The sequence below is a fragment of the Pezoporus occidentalis genome, unplaced genomic scaffold (genome assembly GCF_034315485.1).
Source record: "Pezoporus occidentalis ecotype Australia unplaced genomic scaffold, CSIRO_AGI_Poc_V1 ctg93, whole genome shotgun sequence".
NCBI classification, from domain to species: Eukaryota; Metazoa; Chordata; class Aves; order Psittaciformes; family Psittacidae; genus Pezoporus; species Pezoporus occidentalis.
The window spans coordinates 2,805,584-2,820,918 of NW_026916294.1; the positions used below are offsets into that span (position 1 = coordinate 2,805,584).

The following is a 15,335-nucleotide window of genomic DNA, read 5'->3' on the forward strand; positions in this document are numbered from 1 at the left end:
CTAAGCTGGGAGGAGTGGCTGACACGCCAGAAGGCTGTGCTGCCATCCAGCGAGACCTGGACAGGCTGGAGAGTTGGGCAGGGAATAACTTGGTGAAATATAACAAGGGAAAGTGTAGAGTCCTACATCTGGGCAGGAACAACCCCAGGTTCCAGTATAGGTTGGGGAACGACCTGTTAAAGAGCAGTGTAGGGGAGAGGGACCTGGGGGTCCTAGTGGACGACAGGATGACCATGAGCCAACACTGTGCCCTTGTGGCTAAGAAGGCCGATGGCATCCTGGGGTGTATTAGAAGGGGGGTGGTTAGTAGGTCGAGAGAGGTCCTCCTTCCCCTCTACTCTGCCCTGGTGAGACCGCATCTGGAATATTGTGTCCAGTTCTGGGCCCCTCAGGTCAAGAAGGACAGGGAGCTGCTGGAGAGAGTCCAGCGCAGGGCAACTAAGATGATTAAGGGAGTGGAGCATCTCCCTTATGAGGAAAGACTGAGGGAGCTGGGTCTCTATAGTTTGGAGAAGAGGAGACTGAGGGGTGACCTTATTAGTGTCTATAAATATATAAAGGGGGAGTGTCACGAGGATGGAGCCAGGCTCTACTCAGTGGCAAACAATGATAGGACAAGGGGTAATGGGTGCAAACTGGAAAACAAGAGGTTCCACTTAAACTTGAGAAGAAACTTCTTCTCAGTGAGGGTGACGGAACACTGGAACAGGCTACCCAGGGAGGTTGTGGAGTCTCCTTCCCTGGAGACATTCAAAACCCACCTGGACACATTCCTGTGTAACATTATCTAGGTGTTCCTGCTCCAGCAGGGGGATTGGACTAGATGATCTTTTGAGGTCCCTTCCAGTCTCTAGCATACTGTGATACTGTGATACTGTGATACTGTGAAACCCAGAAGGGAGAAAAGTGCTCCCTTCTGCCACTGCTGAAAGGCTGATGATGGAACACAAGTTCTAGCTTAGCACAGTTAATTCCTCATTTGGACTCACTTCCTATCTTTGAATTTGAAGGAATGGGGTGGCCTCCAGATACAGTTTCAGGTTCAAAGACCCAGAAGGTTCAGGATTTTACTTCTAACCAAATCAAAGTTAGACTTCTGTAAATGTGTGATGCTCTTGAGCCTTAGGCCTGTAGAACCCTCTGTGACCCACAGCATTTCTGGGAAATATGTATTCTTGGGCCTAACAACTTAAAAACACACAAATAATATGCAAATAAATATAAATGCTTGGTTTATTGGCCAAAATAATGTCCAAAAAACACCCCATTGCCTCCAGGGAATCTCTTAGCAAGCTACTTAAAGAGTTTCTCTGTCTTGGGGAAAGAGAGGGAGCACACAGGAACCAGCAGATACAAAACCAGCACTGAAGTGGCAGCTGGTGCAGTCCTTACTGCAAAGCACTGTCTCCTACCTAACCTTATCTCTCTGTACATCCTCCCATTACTATCATGAGGGTAACCATATTCGCAGCCTCATGTGGGTGTTGCAAGAGGAAAGGCATCAAAGCTTCTAAGTGCTGTAATCAAGTAAAAAAGCCTTACCTTAAAAGTCCACAAGAATATGTTCTGAAAGCAGAGTGGGCTTTGTAGGTTTGTAACAACAAATAAAATGCAACTAAAACAACAATGCCACTTGTAATGGTTTGGACTGGGGGGGTAACTAGTCTTTTGGCAAAGACAGAGGCAAGAGAGCTACATTTTTAGCCTGATAAATCAAAACTAATGAGCCCCTAAATCCTTATGTTTCTCTCAATCAGCACACTATCAGCAGTGACACTATAGCAGCCTTCTCCATCAAAGAGCAGCCCAGGGGCCATCTAATGACACTCCAGTATGAGTGACTCAGAGTTTCTCCATGAAGCAAAGCTTGCCTACATTTCCAGAGCAGATGGTTGAGCTGTGAGACAGTGCATCAGATGGCTCTGAAGTGTTTAATACAATTAAGAATATGCAATCTGGAAATGCCCCAGGCTCAGACAATTTGTCCACACATTTCTATAAAGATTGCAGAAATAAATCTGCACAGGCTCCTTCTGAACAAGCTTCATTATTTCTTAGCCAACAGCAAGGGAATCAGCCAGTAAGGGAAGTAAATAGAACCCCACTTGCTAATGCCTTCTCACCCCTGTAAAGGGCAAGAGGAACAGAATGTCGACTGCTGATAAACATCATGAAATAGGATCAGTTTCTCAATAGCAAATGCTTTGTGTGCATAGTGCTTCTCATCCAAGCAACAGAAACATTAATTCTCTCTATGCTCTTCAAAGACTTGCAGTTATACCTGATGTGCAAATAGGAAACATCCTATGTGAGGCACATCCCTACATACCTTGTCTCCATCCAGGAGATGGTGAGAGAACAGCACATACTGGGTCTGCCTGCATTTTCCTTTTTACTCACCCTCTTCTCCCTTTCTTTGCTTTCCATCTGTACCACCATCAGCCTAAGGAAGCAGTTCCCAAAGCCCTGACAACTTCCCAAGCTCAGGAAGACAGCTTGCCTTTGACACCAGGAGAGACAGGACTCCCAATGGAGGGAACAAGCTCACACTTCCCACTGCAAGTTTGTCACTGGGGAGTGACTGTGAACCACACCAACACATGGTCCTAAGTACCCTTCTTAAGTCATCATACCAACAAGAGCATCTCAGTACCTGGTAGCAACCATGCCACATGTGACACCTCTGACATGTATTTTGATTACTGTGGAGAGACTTACTGCCTAAAACATAAGCCCACAGAGACAGAAAAAGGAAAGGAAATGGATGGGGCTGAGGAATGGCTGAGCTGCTACAGGTCAAAGCTAAAAACTAGCACCCATGGGCGATTGCCTGCTTCCAGGTGTGCTTTGTGATCTGTTACAGGGCAGCAGGGAGATGACCACAATGCCATAGCAGGGCAGGTCAAATCAACCCCTGCACTCCAGGTAGGGATTTGTCCTATTTGATCTCCAAATAGAAATACAAGAACTTAAGAGTCCTTCCAGTAACTTGAGGTGCACTGTACAGACAGCATATTACATGTGTTTCCAAAACAAGCAGTGAAAATCCAGGATATTCAATTTAAAGAATCTGGAAAGAACAGATAATAACTGCATGGCTACAACTACAACCTGTGAGTGCTTAGAGTCATATGCTGTGGTTCCATAAGCCAACAGAACCACCAGCTGCTGCCAAAAAACAACTCTCCCACTTCCCATTCCTGTCACTCCTTCCCATTCACACCAGCAGCTGGGAGCTGCACCAAGCTGTATTGGTTCATGCTTGTGCCAGCACCAGTAGCAGGACTGGAGAAGCAGAGATGAGAGTGAAAAGCTGGAAATGATTATGGCATTGTCATCTCAAATTAAGCTCATCTGCCTTTAAAAGATACATGTGATCTTCCAGCCCTCACACTCACCCTGAGGGCAACAGGTCTGACTCATCCTGCCATAAAGGTGCAGGTTCTTCTGCCAAGACCCATGGGCTCTTCTCTAGGCTGAGCTTCACAGCATAGAACACTTCCTTTTGACCCCGAAGCTCATGAAAGAAGCTGTTGTGCAGCTACACAAGTACCACACTTACCAGTGCTCAACAACCAGAGAGGAAAAACCCATGTGCCTGGGCACACTGAGAACATTATTGAGAACTGTACTGGTTGCACATGCTCAGATGGACAAACTAACACCTTGCAGATGAGCTTCAGCTCCTGCACCACCAATCTCCTGCTGTTTCTTTTCATACATTTTTTTCTGCTTCAGGTTTTCCTTTGTGATACACAGAATATCCTCTTCCATTGGGCAAGATTCCTGACGTAGCTAGGGCTGGGTAAATGGCTGTGCACTACACTTCAGGTATGTGACAGCATACCTAAAAGCAAATTAAAACCTCCTACTACATATTTTATTATGTATAATAAATGGAAATTATGCCTGTAAGAATAGGGGGTGGAATTTGATGGTAGAGTACAGTCGAAGAGCAAACAGGCCATAGAATGTATTTCAGGGTGGAAAACCCCATCTGCCAAATGTCCTGAAGTCTCACAAACCAGTTCAGTCATATAACCTTACCAAAACAGGATAGCCAAGCCTGAAAGAGCTAGTGAAGGGTACCTTTCAGCCCTAAAAAAACAGGGGAGTGTCGCACATCAAAACAGGAATGATCACATGCATTACTGATTTCACTGTAGTGACAGAACAAGGGGTAACGGGTTAAAACTTAAAACAGGGGAAGTTTAGATTGGATATAAGGAGGAAATTCTTTCCTGTTAGGGTGATGAGGCACTGGAATAGGTTGCCAAGGGAGGTTGTGAATGCTCCGTCCCTGGCAGTGTTCAAGACCAGGTTGGATGAAGCCTTGGGTGAGACGGTTTAGTGTGAGGTGTCCCTGCCCATGGCAGCGGGGTTAGAACTAGATGATCTAAAGGTCCTTTCCAACCCTAACCATTCTATGATTCTATGATTTAATGTTTTATAGCTCTTTCAGAATGCCAGGAGGATATGACAGAATTTCCAGTGTTTAGGGTGCTGCATTTATTGCCGAGTGCAAGGCAAGTGCACAGGGGCACAAGAAGAGCACTTACAGGGACATTGTATGTCTCCTTGCATGATGCTGCAGTGAGCCCATAAGGATGTCACTAGTTGGAAACTTCACCTGCTCAAACAAGTTCCAAGCTATCCCAGATTATATAGTTCAAAACTCAGATTATATAGCTCAAAGATTACATAATATGAGCTCCCTTCCAGTTCCTACACCGCAAATCCACACTTTGCTCAAACTGGCAGATGCAGCAGACACAAGAAATGCAGAAGCCATACCAGCTGAAGCATCACTGTTCCCACCAGAAGACATTCCCATGCTTCTCCTTCAATCAGTGGTGTACTAGGCTGGCAGGTTTAAAGGGGTGAGAAGCGACCTGTTCAACATTATAGCTGAGCAATTATGCCACTCTTTAGAGCTGTCAAGCAGTATTACATTACAGTTTACATGCATATGTAAACAGTTTACATTACAGTTTACATACATATTTACAAATGAGTTCAAGAGATACTGAACTTCAGTGTTACACTGGCAGTTGCACAAAGCTTGGCAGAGTCTAAGATAAATTCTCCCATTTCTCCAGTACATACTTGTAACCTTATCCTGTTTCACAGGATCTCATCCTGCATGTAACATCTGCCAAAAAACAATACACACAGCTCCAGGTCCACTCTCAACCTGCTACACTCCCTCTGTCCCCAAGCTCATGAAAAACACTTTCCCTAGACAGCTGCTTCAAAGAAATTAATGTCTACAGATGCTTTGATAAACAGTCTGTTACCAGAAGGATATATCTATCAGGTAGCATAACTGGCGATTCAGAGATAGGGTCCCCTGGTACACTTCCATTATGTTTTCTTACTGCTATTACTCAGCTGAACTACTGATGAAAGTCAGTGGGATGATAAGACAAACAGTAAAAGGCAAATAAAGTCTTCATGTGTTGTGTTGACAGCAGCCTGCAATAGCTGAGCTTCATTCTGTATGTGACCCAGAGGATTAGTGACACTGTACATTAGCATCCAGGCCCTGGATGGAGCGTCAGAGAAAGGCAGGTGGGATTATACAGGAGAAAGACTTACTCTGCCCCTGTGAGTACTATGGGGGTCAGAATATCACTTCATTCTGCTCTAAACCTGCAAGGTGGGACATTTTGGCTGACATTCTCTTTCTGATAGCAGCTTTGGACAAATTATTGTGTGTGTGGTTTTAACTCTGATGGTTTCAGAAGATGTCCTTTCCTGCACAAGAACGACATTTCAACCTCAGCACATAATTCAGATCTCATCATTTCACTGAACACTTGCAGATGAAAGCTCTGAAAAAGGTCTCACTTTCATCTGCATGCTCCTGAGGCAAAATGAAAACCAGAGGGGAGCACCTGATGAAGATTCTGCTAATGGGATCGCCTCCAATTTTCCTTATTGGGACTGACCACAGCATATAAATTCAGACATAAAGAATTATTTTTATTAGCAGCATCCCACAAGCCAGATAATTTTTTTCATCCAACAGCAGCTTTGAGAGACAGAAAGGATTAAAGAGTCTAGTTTGAAATATGAGCACCTCAAAAGCATGTCCAGATACTGAATTACACAGCTCAAATTGTCATTTAAAGTCATCTTTTTATATGTCTAGCCTATTATCATCTAGCCTAGATTAGGACAGGACAGTATAAGGCTTCACAGGGTAAATACACTAGGCAACTTGCTCCAGTTTGCTCCTAGAAGAAAGAAACTCCATGTCCTTCACTTCTATTCTGACCTGCTGTGCAATTTCTATTAATTGCTCCTCCTCCATGAAGTACACTAATTGGATGTACCATAGCTCTGTGTCCAATACAGGCAGTAGGTTAACTCATGATCAGCTGGAAGAGCTTTGCACAGCTCAACCTCTAATGTTAATTGAGTGCAAGATTCCGCAATGCAGCATAATTCATGCTGCCAAGAGTACGAAGTGCCTTCACCTGTGCCTGTCATAGGAAAACCTGGAATCTAGGGTACACCCACAGGGACTTGCAAGGCAGACACTGTCACATACAGTGATCATCTAACATTTGACAGCTACATCCAAGCATAAGTTCTTTACTGTGAGGGTGTTGAGGCACCGGAATGGGTTGCCCAGGGAAGTGGTAAATGCTCCATTCCTGGCAGTGTTCAAGGCCAGGCTGCACAGGGCCTTGGGTGACATGGTCTAGTGTGAGGTGTCCCTGCCCATGGCAGGGGGTTGGAACTCAATGATCTTAAGGTCCTTTCTAACCCAAACCATTCTATGATAAGCAGCACTTAAGGCAGAACGGTGAAGGACAAAGTTTTGCGGTGTCCCATGGGTGAGGACTGATATCATAAATGTGGGACTCCTTGCACCAGGCAGTACCCACCAACATGAGTAAAACTAATGATACAGCATTCAAAACAGCTGGGAGGTGGACATGGGCTCCTGGAAACACCGTTCCAGCCTCTGAGGCTTTGTATTTGGGTGCTATTACCAAAATATCTACACATCACCCCAGCCTGGGCCACAACATACTGATCCACAGAAAGAGTATCAGCCTCTGAGGCTCCTTTCCCAAACAACAATTAAAGAAAACATCAGCTTCAAGCTTCATTCTACTGCACCACAGGAGAAATGCTAAAATGAAAACTGGAAGGATGAGCCTGGAGAAGGCATTGAAGGGACTAACCCTAGGTCAGAGGGATGAGATAAAGGTTTTCATACTGCTAATTCATCTAAACATCGCTGCGGTCAGGGCCCACGGGCTTTGGGATTTTCATCTACATAACATTCAAATTTATTAGACTGGGGAATTTTCAGGGTTTGCTTTTTTTTTTTCTCTTGGCAAAGGTGTGTTTGTAAAAGGAGAAGTATTACAACTAAGGCAGAAAATGCAGTCCTCCCCTGCTTTCCCCAGACACACACGGAGCACACTAAATGTACACTGCAACAGCCAATAGCTGGTGCTATTGATGTTTTCTAACCTGTCTCCCAGAAGGTCAGATGGAAAGGGTCATAGCATCATAGACTGGTTTGGTCATAGACCTCTTGTCCTATCGCTACAGTTCCTGATGAAGAGTCCCTCTCCAGCATCCCTATAGGCCCCCTTCAGATACTGATCATTCTGGGGTTTCTTCAGCTAGAGTTTGATTGATCAGCTCCTGCTGCATGAAATTGTTTCTGTAAGTGCTTCTGCAAACAAACTAACAAACAAAGCCCTACTAGACTGTATTTAGTTTAGACATTTAGCATGGCATCTGAACAAGCTAAATCAGCCTGCTGCGAGCACGCCTACCTCCAGCACAGTATCTAATGAAAAAAAGTAAGGTTTCTTTTTGTTCACAGTTTTTATCTCCTTTTCCTCAATCCTGGTGACCCTCTATGACAAACATTTATACAACCAGCAGTCTAAAGGGGGTCACTGCAGAGCGAGCAAGCAAGCATAAAATAGAAGAGGCAGAGAGAAATTAACTTAAACCTAGATTCATGTTGCACAATTATCCCTGTAAATTCAGGAGCTCAGAGGAGCCAGCAGTGTGCTGTTACTTCTCACTAAGCACATCTGAGTGATTTACAAGTGACCATCAGTTCAGCTCAAAACAACAACTTAAGTCTTGAAATTACCTTGACTTGCTACTCGCTGCTTTGAATATGAGCTGCAACGCTCCGCTTTCCGGTCTGCAAGTCTCAGTTCCCATAAGGAAAGGCAGTAATCACTGAGATCTTCAGCAAGATATTTCTAAAACCATCCTTTTGTTGGGATTGCTGAGGAACATTCACTGGGGAAAGAAAAAAGAGAAATGAACACCGAAGAACAGAAAGTCTCTTTGCATTGATTTATTCTCCAGTCCACATTCTTAAGCACTGCATTATCCATCTTCCATATAAAATGATGTATTTATTACTATCTATTTTCCAGACATCCCACAATATATACCAAGAATTCTCCTTACAGAGAACTCTGAGCCCAAGAACACATCTAAGGGGATGGGTACAAGCAAACCCAAGCTCCTTTGCCTTTCCCTTCCAACTTAGTGAACTAAGAACAATGTGGGTCTCTACTCTTGCTTCGTAGACACGTTCAAGGACTCCAGATGTGTGAGGCGAAAGAATGGTTTAGGACTGGCCATGTGCACTCCATATTAACACAAAAGTATCTGGTGGATTAGAGAATAAACTAGTGCTTCTGTATTACTCTTGCTGCTTCTATTCTCCAGAGGACTTTAAAAGTGTGTATATTTACTCTGGGAAGAATCCAAACAACTTTCATTCACTTGTCCTATAAAACCATAATAGCTGAGTCAGTCTTTAAAAGCGTTTCTCTTTTTAGCTTTGTTTCCTTCATAGAGTACTTATTTATTTACCATAAAAATGGATCAATTTTTATTTACTTGAAAATGTGACCATTTTCTTTCCAGAACGGTTTGGAAGAGCTATTTCCCAACTTTAATCTCTTGTACCATATCAATAGGCACCAATGCCTTCAATCCTGAAGCAATTCTGCCTCAACTGTAGAACTAAATGAAAATTAGTGTTTTTTCAGGAAAAAAACAACAACACAGCACAATCCCACAATTGAGTAATGTCCTAACTGGAAGACTAAGAACTCAGTGACATGGTTTAGTGGTGGTCTTGGCAGTCCTGGGATAATGGTTGGACTTGATGATCTTAAAGGTCTTTTCCAACCCAGTTGATTCTATTTCATAGATAAATTGCTAAATTATTCCCTACTTTGTAAGGTGTGTTTGATAGCCCAGAAAGTATAAAACAACTGTAAGACCTAACAAACACCAGGCAAAGGATATTCCACATAATCTATATTCAAATTGCCCTGCTGATAAGGAATGTGGTCTTAACACACTGGGTTTCATGCTCTGGGTCACAGAGGATGACCCAAGTCTGTTTTACAGCCTGTATTTCAGTGAAAGGAGTGACTCCCTCCTTCTCAATGGGAGATTACAAGAAAAAGGAAAACCAACCAGTACAATAACAAATTCCTGAAGAGCAGCAAGACTTTATACCACTCAAATGAAGACACACTAGAAGGCATAGAAAAGGACTATGGACTGGTACAAGGCAGACATTTCAGCACACTTCTGAACACTACTGAAACTGACAACGCTTTAGTATTTTGCTGCTCTGATATCTAAACAGGCTTCAATTCATATAGACAAACTCTTCATAGAATAAGAGCATAAACTGGGGTTGGCAGAGACCTTTAAGTATCATCTAGTCCAATGAGCAGGGACATCTTCAACTACATCAGGTGGCTATCGCCTTCTTTCAACCCCACTGGATAAAGTTCACATATATACTAATGTAACTTCTACTCTGTTCATCATATATCTGGCAGAAGCACCTCTACACCCTGACCCTAATCACATCCCGACCCAGCCTTTCCATAGGGGTTGAATCAGTTCCACTCCACATTGAAGAACTCATGGGCTTGATAAATCCACTGCCCTTCACCCAGTCCTGGCTGGAGGTTACAAATGAGTCACTTCTAAATTTACTCACATAATAGCAAAGTAAACAGAGACAAGCATTTCCCAACACACTAAAAGCATTAATACATCAGTTACCTCAGTGATTTAAGATTCACCTTCTGTGCCCTACGGCAAGTTGAGCTATCCTTCCATTAAAGTTTGTTTGGAAGAAGAATTAATACACATGTATAAGCTTTGAAAGAGATCTGTCATGTATGAAGAACAGCTGCTGATATTTATGCCCTACAGAGAGGCTCACTTGGAGTTTGATTACAATAGTCTAATGCTCTGATTTGTGAATTACACTCAGGAACAATTTATCCCCTCATGCAGATGTGAGCTTAACCTCATCAGTCCTGTCTGACATTCTCAGTGGTGCTTTTAAAGCTTTTGGGCACATTTGATCATGGAGTCATCTTGGTAATTCTGCTTGAGGGGATTTGTCAAAGCCATTAAGAGTGCAGGCTGGATGCCAGTGTCTGAAGGATGTAGTATCACCTGTGTTAGCCTTCATTAGCTGGTCAGGACTGTTATATAGTGAGCTAATTTAAAAGAGACAAGCCTCAAACTAAAAGCTTTACACAAAGCTTAATCCAAATCCTTAAGATCCAAAACATTTTCATTCATTCTCTTCCCATTCATTTTCAGCTCTGCATGATGTGTTACATCAGGAAAGCCAAAGACAACAGTCAGTACCCTGAAGAAGGCTGTACTCTCAGTATTTCCAATGTAATCAAAGGCAGGAAAAATGACAAAGGAGACACAAACCCAAACCCAAAGCTGAACTCTGGGTCCAGGCTTACTCAGAAGAAGGGAAGTTCAAGGGCCTGCAAATGGATTGGCCCTTCAGAAGCAAAGGAAGGACCTGGAAACAGCCAATTACTCCCCTCTTTGAAAACCTGGCATTACTAGTTGCTATCTTTGTTCACCTCATAAACTGCAGATATTCATAATTTGGTCAGATTGTACACAGAACCCTTAGCAGTTTGGCAGCTGAAGACAACACACCCAGAGCATGCAGAACTGCCTGTGCAATTCACATTCCAAACCCCAACCAGCAATGGGAACCAAGGGAATGGGTTGCAGAGGAGGGCCTCAATACAACACAACAATTCACAAGTGGGAAAGTACACAGAAACCTTCCATCCAACGTTTCAGCTTGTTCTGTGGCGTATGTTGGTCCAGTCCAGTAAGTGGGAAGACGAATGTGCTCTCCTGAGAGAGAAGAGAGCTGCTGAGCAACACATCTCACCCACAGAACAACTGTTAAGCCTATGTGTAGATAGGACCATGCAAGTCCATCCAGCTTAGACCTAAAACCAGAGAAAGGAATGTGTAAATTCCCATTCCCATTCGGTTTCCAGGGCCTCCCTACCTGGGGCCTGAAGTGCCTGCTCCAGAGCACATTTCTGCTTCAGCAGAGGTACCCCAGACTGCCCATCCTGGGGTGGTGAGGACAGGCCTCCAAACGCCTGGAGCTCAGACCACGAGCACACAGGAAATTGGGGCAGGATACTCTGAACTAACAGCACAGAAGACTAATACATGACCACTTTTGAGCCTCTAACCCACAAACTGTTGTCTCTACCAGCAAATGTACGGCAAAATCAGAAACAGAGCTGGGAACAAACCCATACTTTCAGTTCATTGACCTATCCCAGGAGGAAAAGTACAAATCACCCAGCTCCAGTTATCATGCCCAGCACAACACACAGTTTATGTATTATTTATCATATATGCATCATTCCTCCATCTACCTGAAGAGAGCTCCAGAACAAAGAACAATTTATTCCTTGATTAGCATAGAGACTGTCTGCCTTTGGGACTTGGATGTGTTTCACAGGAGAGGGAATGTGAGCACTTGAGGAGGGATTGATAGCTGTGACAGGTGTGTCTTTTGCCTTCCCCAGGAACTGAAACCAGAGCAGAGCCAAGCATTTGTGATCTCTTGGGTAGCTGCACCCTAAGTGAGCCAAATATTCAAACCTTTGCTGAGACAACAGCTTCCCATGGACAGCAGTGCGGACCACCAGGGACACATTCCCATTTCTCTACCTCCCACTGAGTTCCTACAGGAACTTAGTACCTACAGCTTGGAAGAAACCATCACAGAAAGTTTATTTAGAACAAGGATTCTGATGCCTATTAAGCAGCAACAGAGAAATCAACCTGTTTGGGTTTTATTGCCCAGAGGAAGGGAGGTTTTATTCCATTCCAGCCCACTTGCAATCTTTTATTTTTATGCTGATAATACTTTGCATTTATAGAGCATGCTACAAACGCACATATCTGCCATTTCTCTTGAAGTCTGGGAAGGAAGTGCTGGACAGCAGTGGAAACAGGGCACAGGGTGAAGTGGCAGAGTCCACAGCAGAGTAAGGATGGGCACTTTGGATCTCCCAGTTCCTCTGCCTCACACTCATTCTTGAATGGTCTGTTTTCCAAGGAACTTAAAAAACTTCCTTGGAAAATGTACATTTTCAGCTTGGTTTTCCTTGGAAAATGTTTCATGAAACCACACTGGTTGCCAGCCCCAAGGAACTTTCGAATCTGCTTACTGGTTTCAGCCAAATTTGAGAGGATTAACAGCCTCAAACTTGGTCCTATATTCCTGCACTTTTGGAAACCAACAGTTGAGCAGAGGCCTTCAGGTTAGTGTCTCCAGAGAAGGAGAACGCAGCTGCTCTACACTCTGCTTGGCAGCACCAATGTACATACACATGTACGTACATACATCAGCATTCAGGTCTAGTGACAAACTGACCAGCACATGCACAGGTCAGCTCTTTCCTTCCTTGTGGACTTCTACAGGGATGCTCTGAAGAACACAGGACTCCTAAATGTTTTCAACAAGGAGATATATTTTTTGATAGTAACACAGATAGACACAACTTATTTAATCCAGGACAACAAAGACGAAATATTCGAGCTCTTTCCCAGACATGAAAACATCTTTCACTTGCAGCCAATAGTATCTTGATTTTGCAAAGGTCCAAAGGCTCCTTATTATCACAATCAGACACACTTTATTATAACACGTAGCTTCAAATCTGATCTGGATTGGAGAAATAACTCTGAAGCAAACAAAATTAGATTATTTCTTTCTTGTTTCAGGAAGATCAAATCATAAAGCAGTGAAGACAACATCCCTTATGCTTGGATCCCTCACATTATCAAAACTCCACAAGATGCATGTTAGCTTCATGTGCTAATGCATGTTTGTCCAAAACAGCACTGAGACTACCAAAATCATTCTGAAAGGGACTGAATCTACTGCATGTTTGAACTTTTTCCTCTGCAAAGCACAGTATCAGAGCAAGGGGAGGGTGCACACAAGTATCTCAGGCTAGGATGGAGTAGGAATGCAAGCTCAAACCTGGAATCAGCCTGAATGGCACCTTATCCAGCCTCTGTTACAAATGGCAATGACTAGTGGAAAAGTCACAGCAGGTTATTTGTGCTGATTTTTAATCTAGTTCCAGCTCACGTTTTGTATCCAGTGTTTCAAGGACAAGTGGATCATTCCTGTGCAATTCAAAACCAGTGGTTTTACAAGGATTGATTGAGTCAAAACTTCAGAACAACAGGACATTTCCTCATGCATACCTCAATCACACAGGACTTACAGCTTCACATGCAGAAGAGAAAGCAGGCCTCAATCATGTATCAAGAGCCTTCCATGCCTAAAATACCCCAAGGACCAGCTCCAAAATCCACCCAAACTCAGCAGAAAGCATCCCCCTGATTTTGGTAACCTTTAACTCAAACACCTTTATGTTACTACAGAGTTTCTTTAAAAAATAAACCCAGCAGTACTGAACCTGTCAAACAAACCTCACAGAACATCCCAATTCATGAGAGGCCTGGAGCTGTGCTGCAAGTCCTTTCTCTCAGAGGCTGACAAGGAAAAGCCCATTCTGCTGCTCTGTACTTGTGCAGAGGTAACCCCAGGTGCAACGGGCTGCAGTGATCAGGGATCAGATGTGAAGAGGGCAGAGGCAGACAGGCCCCAACAACCTGTTAGGAGACACCCAGCACTGCTATTTATTTCATACACTGTAATCCAAAGCTGGTAGCTGGTTTGTGCAACAAAACTGAACCCTGAAAAACACCAGTACAACTGAACTGAGCAGGGAACTGGGTGTCTAGGTGGGCAATGGAGTTTAGAAAAGAGAATGCTGTGGTGTAAGAAAATTTCTAGGGTTAATTCACGAACCAGCTGCCTGAAGAGTCATTCCCTTGGTTTGCTTCTCATGTTAGCATCTGCATGCAAGATATGGCAATAAGATCATGTGGAATATGTATGAGATTAGCTCAGTGCTCTTAAGACGGATGTGGATTCACAGTAACACAGTTGATCCCAGTTCTCAAGTTATTTGTTCAGATTTGAAGTGATGCCGTACATGAAGATATCGAGTACCAGCTCAGTTGTGCAGTGGTTGATGAACCCCCCTAAGTCAGCACAAAATCATTTGTAAGTTAGAATGGGCTATATTCCAGTATCTGAAGGGGCCTACATGGATGCTGGAGAGGGACTCTTCATCAGGGACTGCAGCGACAGGACAAGGGGTGATGGGTTCAAACTGAAACAGGGGAAGTTCAGGTTAGATGTAAGGAAGAAGTTCTTTACTGTGAGGGTTGTGAGGTATGGACACAGGGCGCCCAGAGAAGTGGCAAATGCTCCATCCCTGGCAGTGTTCAAGGCCAGGCTGGGTAGAGCCTTAGGTGACATGGTCTAGTGTGAGGTGTCCCTGCCCATGGCAGAGGGGTTGGAACTGGATGATCTTAAGGTCCTTTCCAACCCTAACTATTATATGATTCTATGACATCTGCGGCCTGACATCAGTTTTACATACAGTTACACACATATTTGTTCAATGGGGCTGGTAAGGTCAGGCAAGGAGCTAGTCAGGAGCAGCTAAGTCCTGTTCTAACAGCCTTGGTCCAGACTGAGTGCAAGGCTGTATCTGTTATTCCAGTACCCACCCTGTTCTCTAGCTTGAGCCTATCCTTGGTGTAGAGGTGGTCCATGATATAGCTTTCAAATCCTGCTCCTTCTTAACAACTTTCCTCAGGAAAGGGAAACTTTCCTGCATGCTGCTCCTGACAACCTTCAGTATTCCTTCTACCTTGGCAGCACATCTTGCAAAACTGAACTAAAAAGCCCAACGGGTTGTATCAGCAAGGTAACTGGCAAAGGGCACTTGCTTGCACAGGGGTTTTACTAAACAGCTGCTGTTAGTTCTTCACTTTTACCAGTGGAGAACCAGGTGAAAAGAACATGTGCTGGAGAAAGACTTAGTTTATCAAGGGGGACACACTACACAAGTGTAATCTTA

General features: G+C 43.8%; 1 long non-coding RNA gene across 2 annotated transcripts in view; it reads right to left on the reverse strand.

Moving 5' to 3' along the window:
• Nucleotides 1–12,825, reverse strand: part of LOC134157175 (uncharacterized) — a 62,472-nt gene extending 49,647 nt beyond the window's left edge. For both annotated transcript variants that reach the window (XR_009962221.1, XR_009962222.1), the window contains exons 1-2: nucleotides 12,761–12,825; nucleotides 8,135–8,289 (exon numbers count right to left, since the gene is read on the reverse strand). This is a non-coding gene — a long non-coding RNA (uncharacterized LOC134157175). The remainder of the gene's footprint in view (nucleotides 1–8,134; nucleotides 8,290–12,760) is intronic.
• Nucleotides 12,826–15,335: the final 2,510 nt, after the last annotated feature.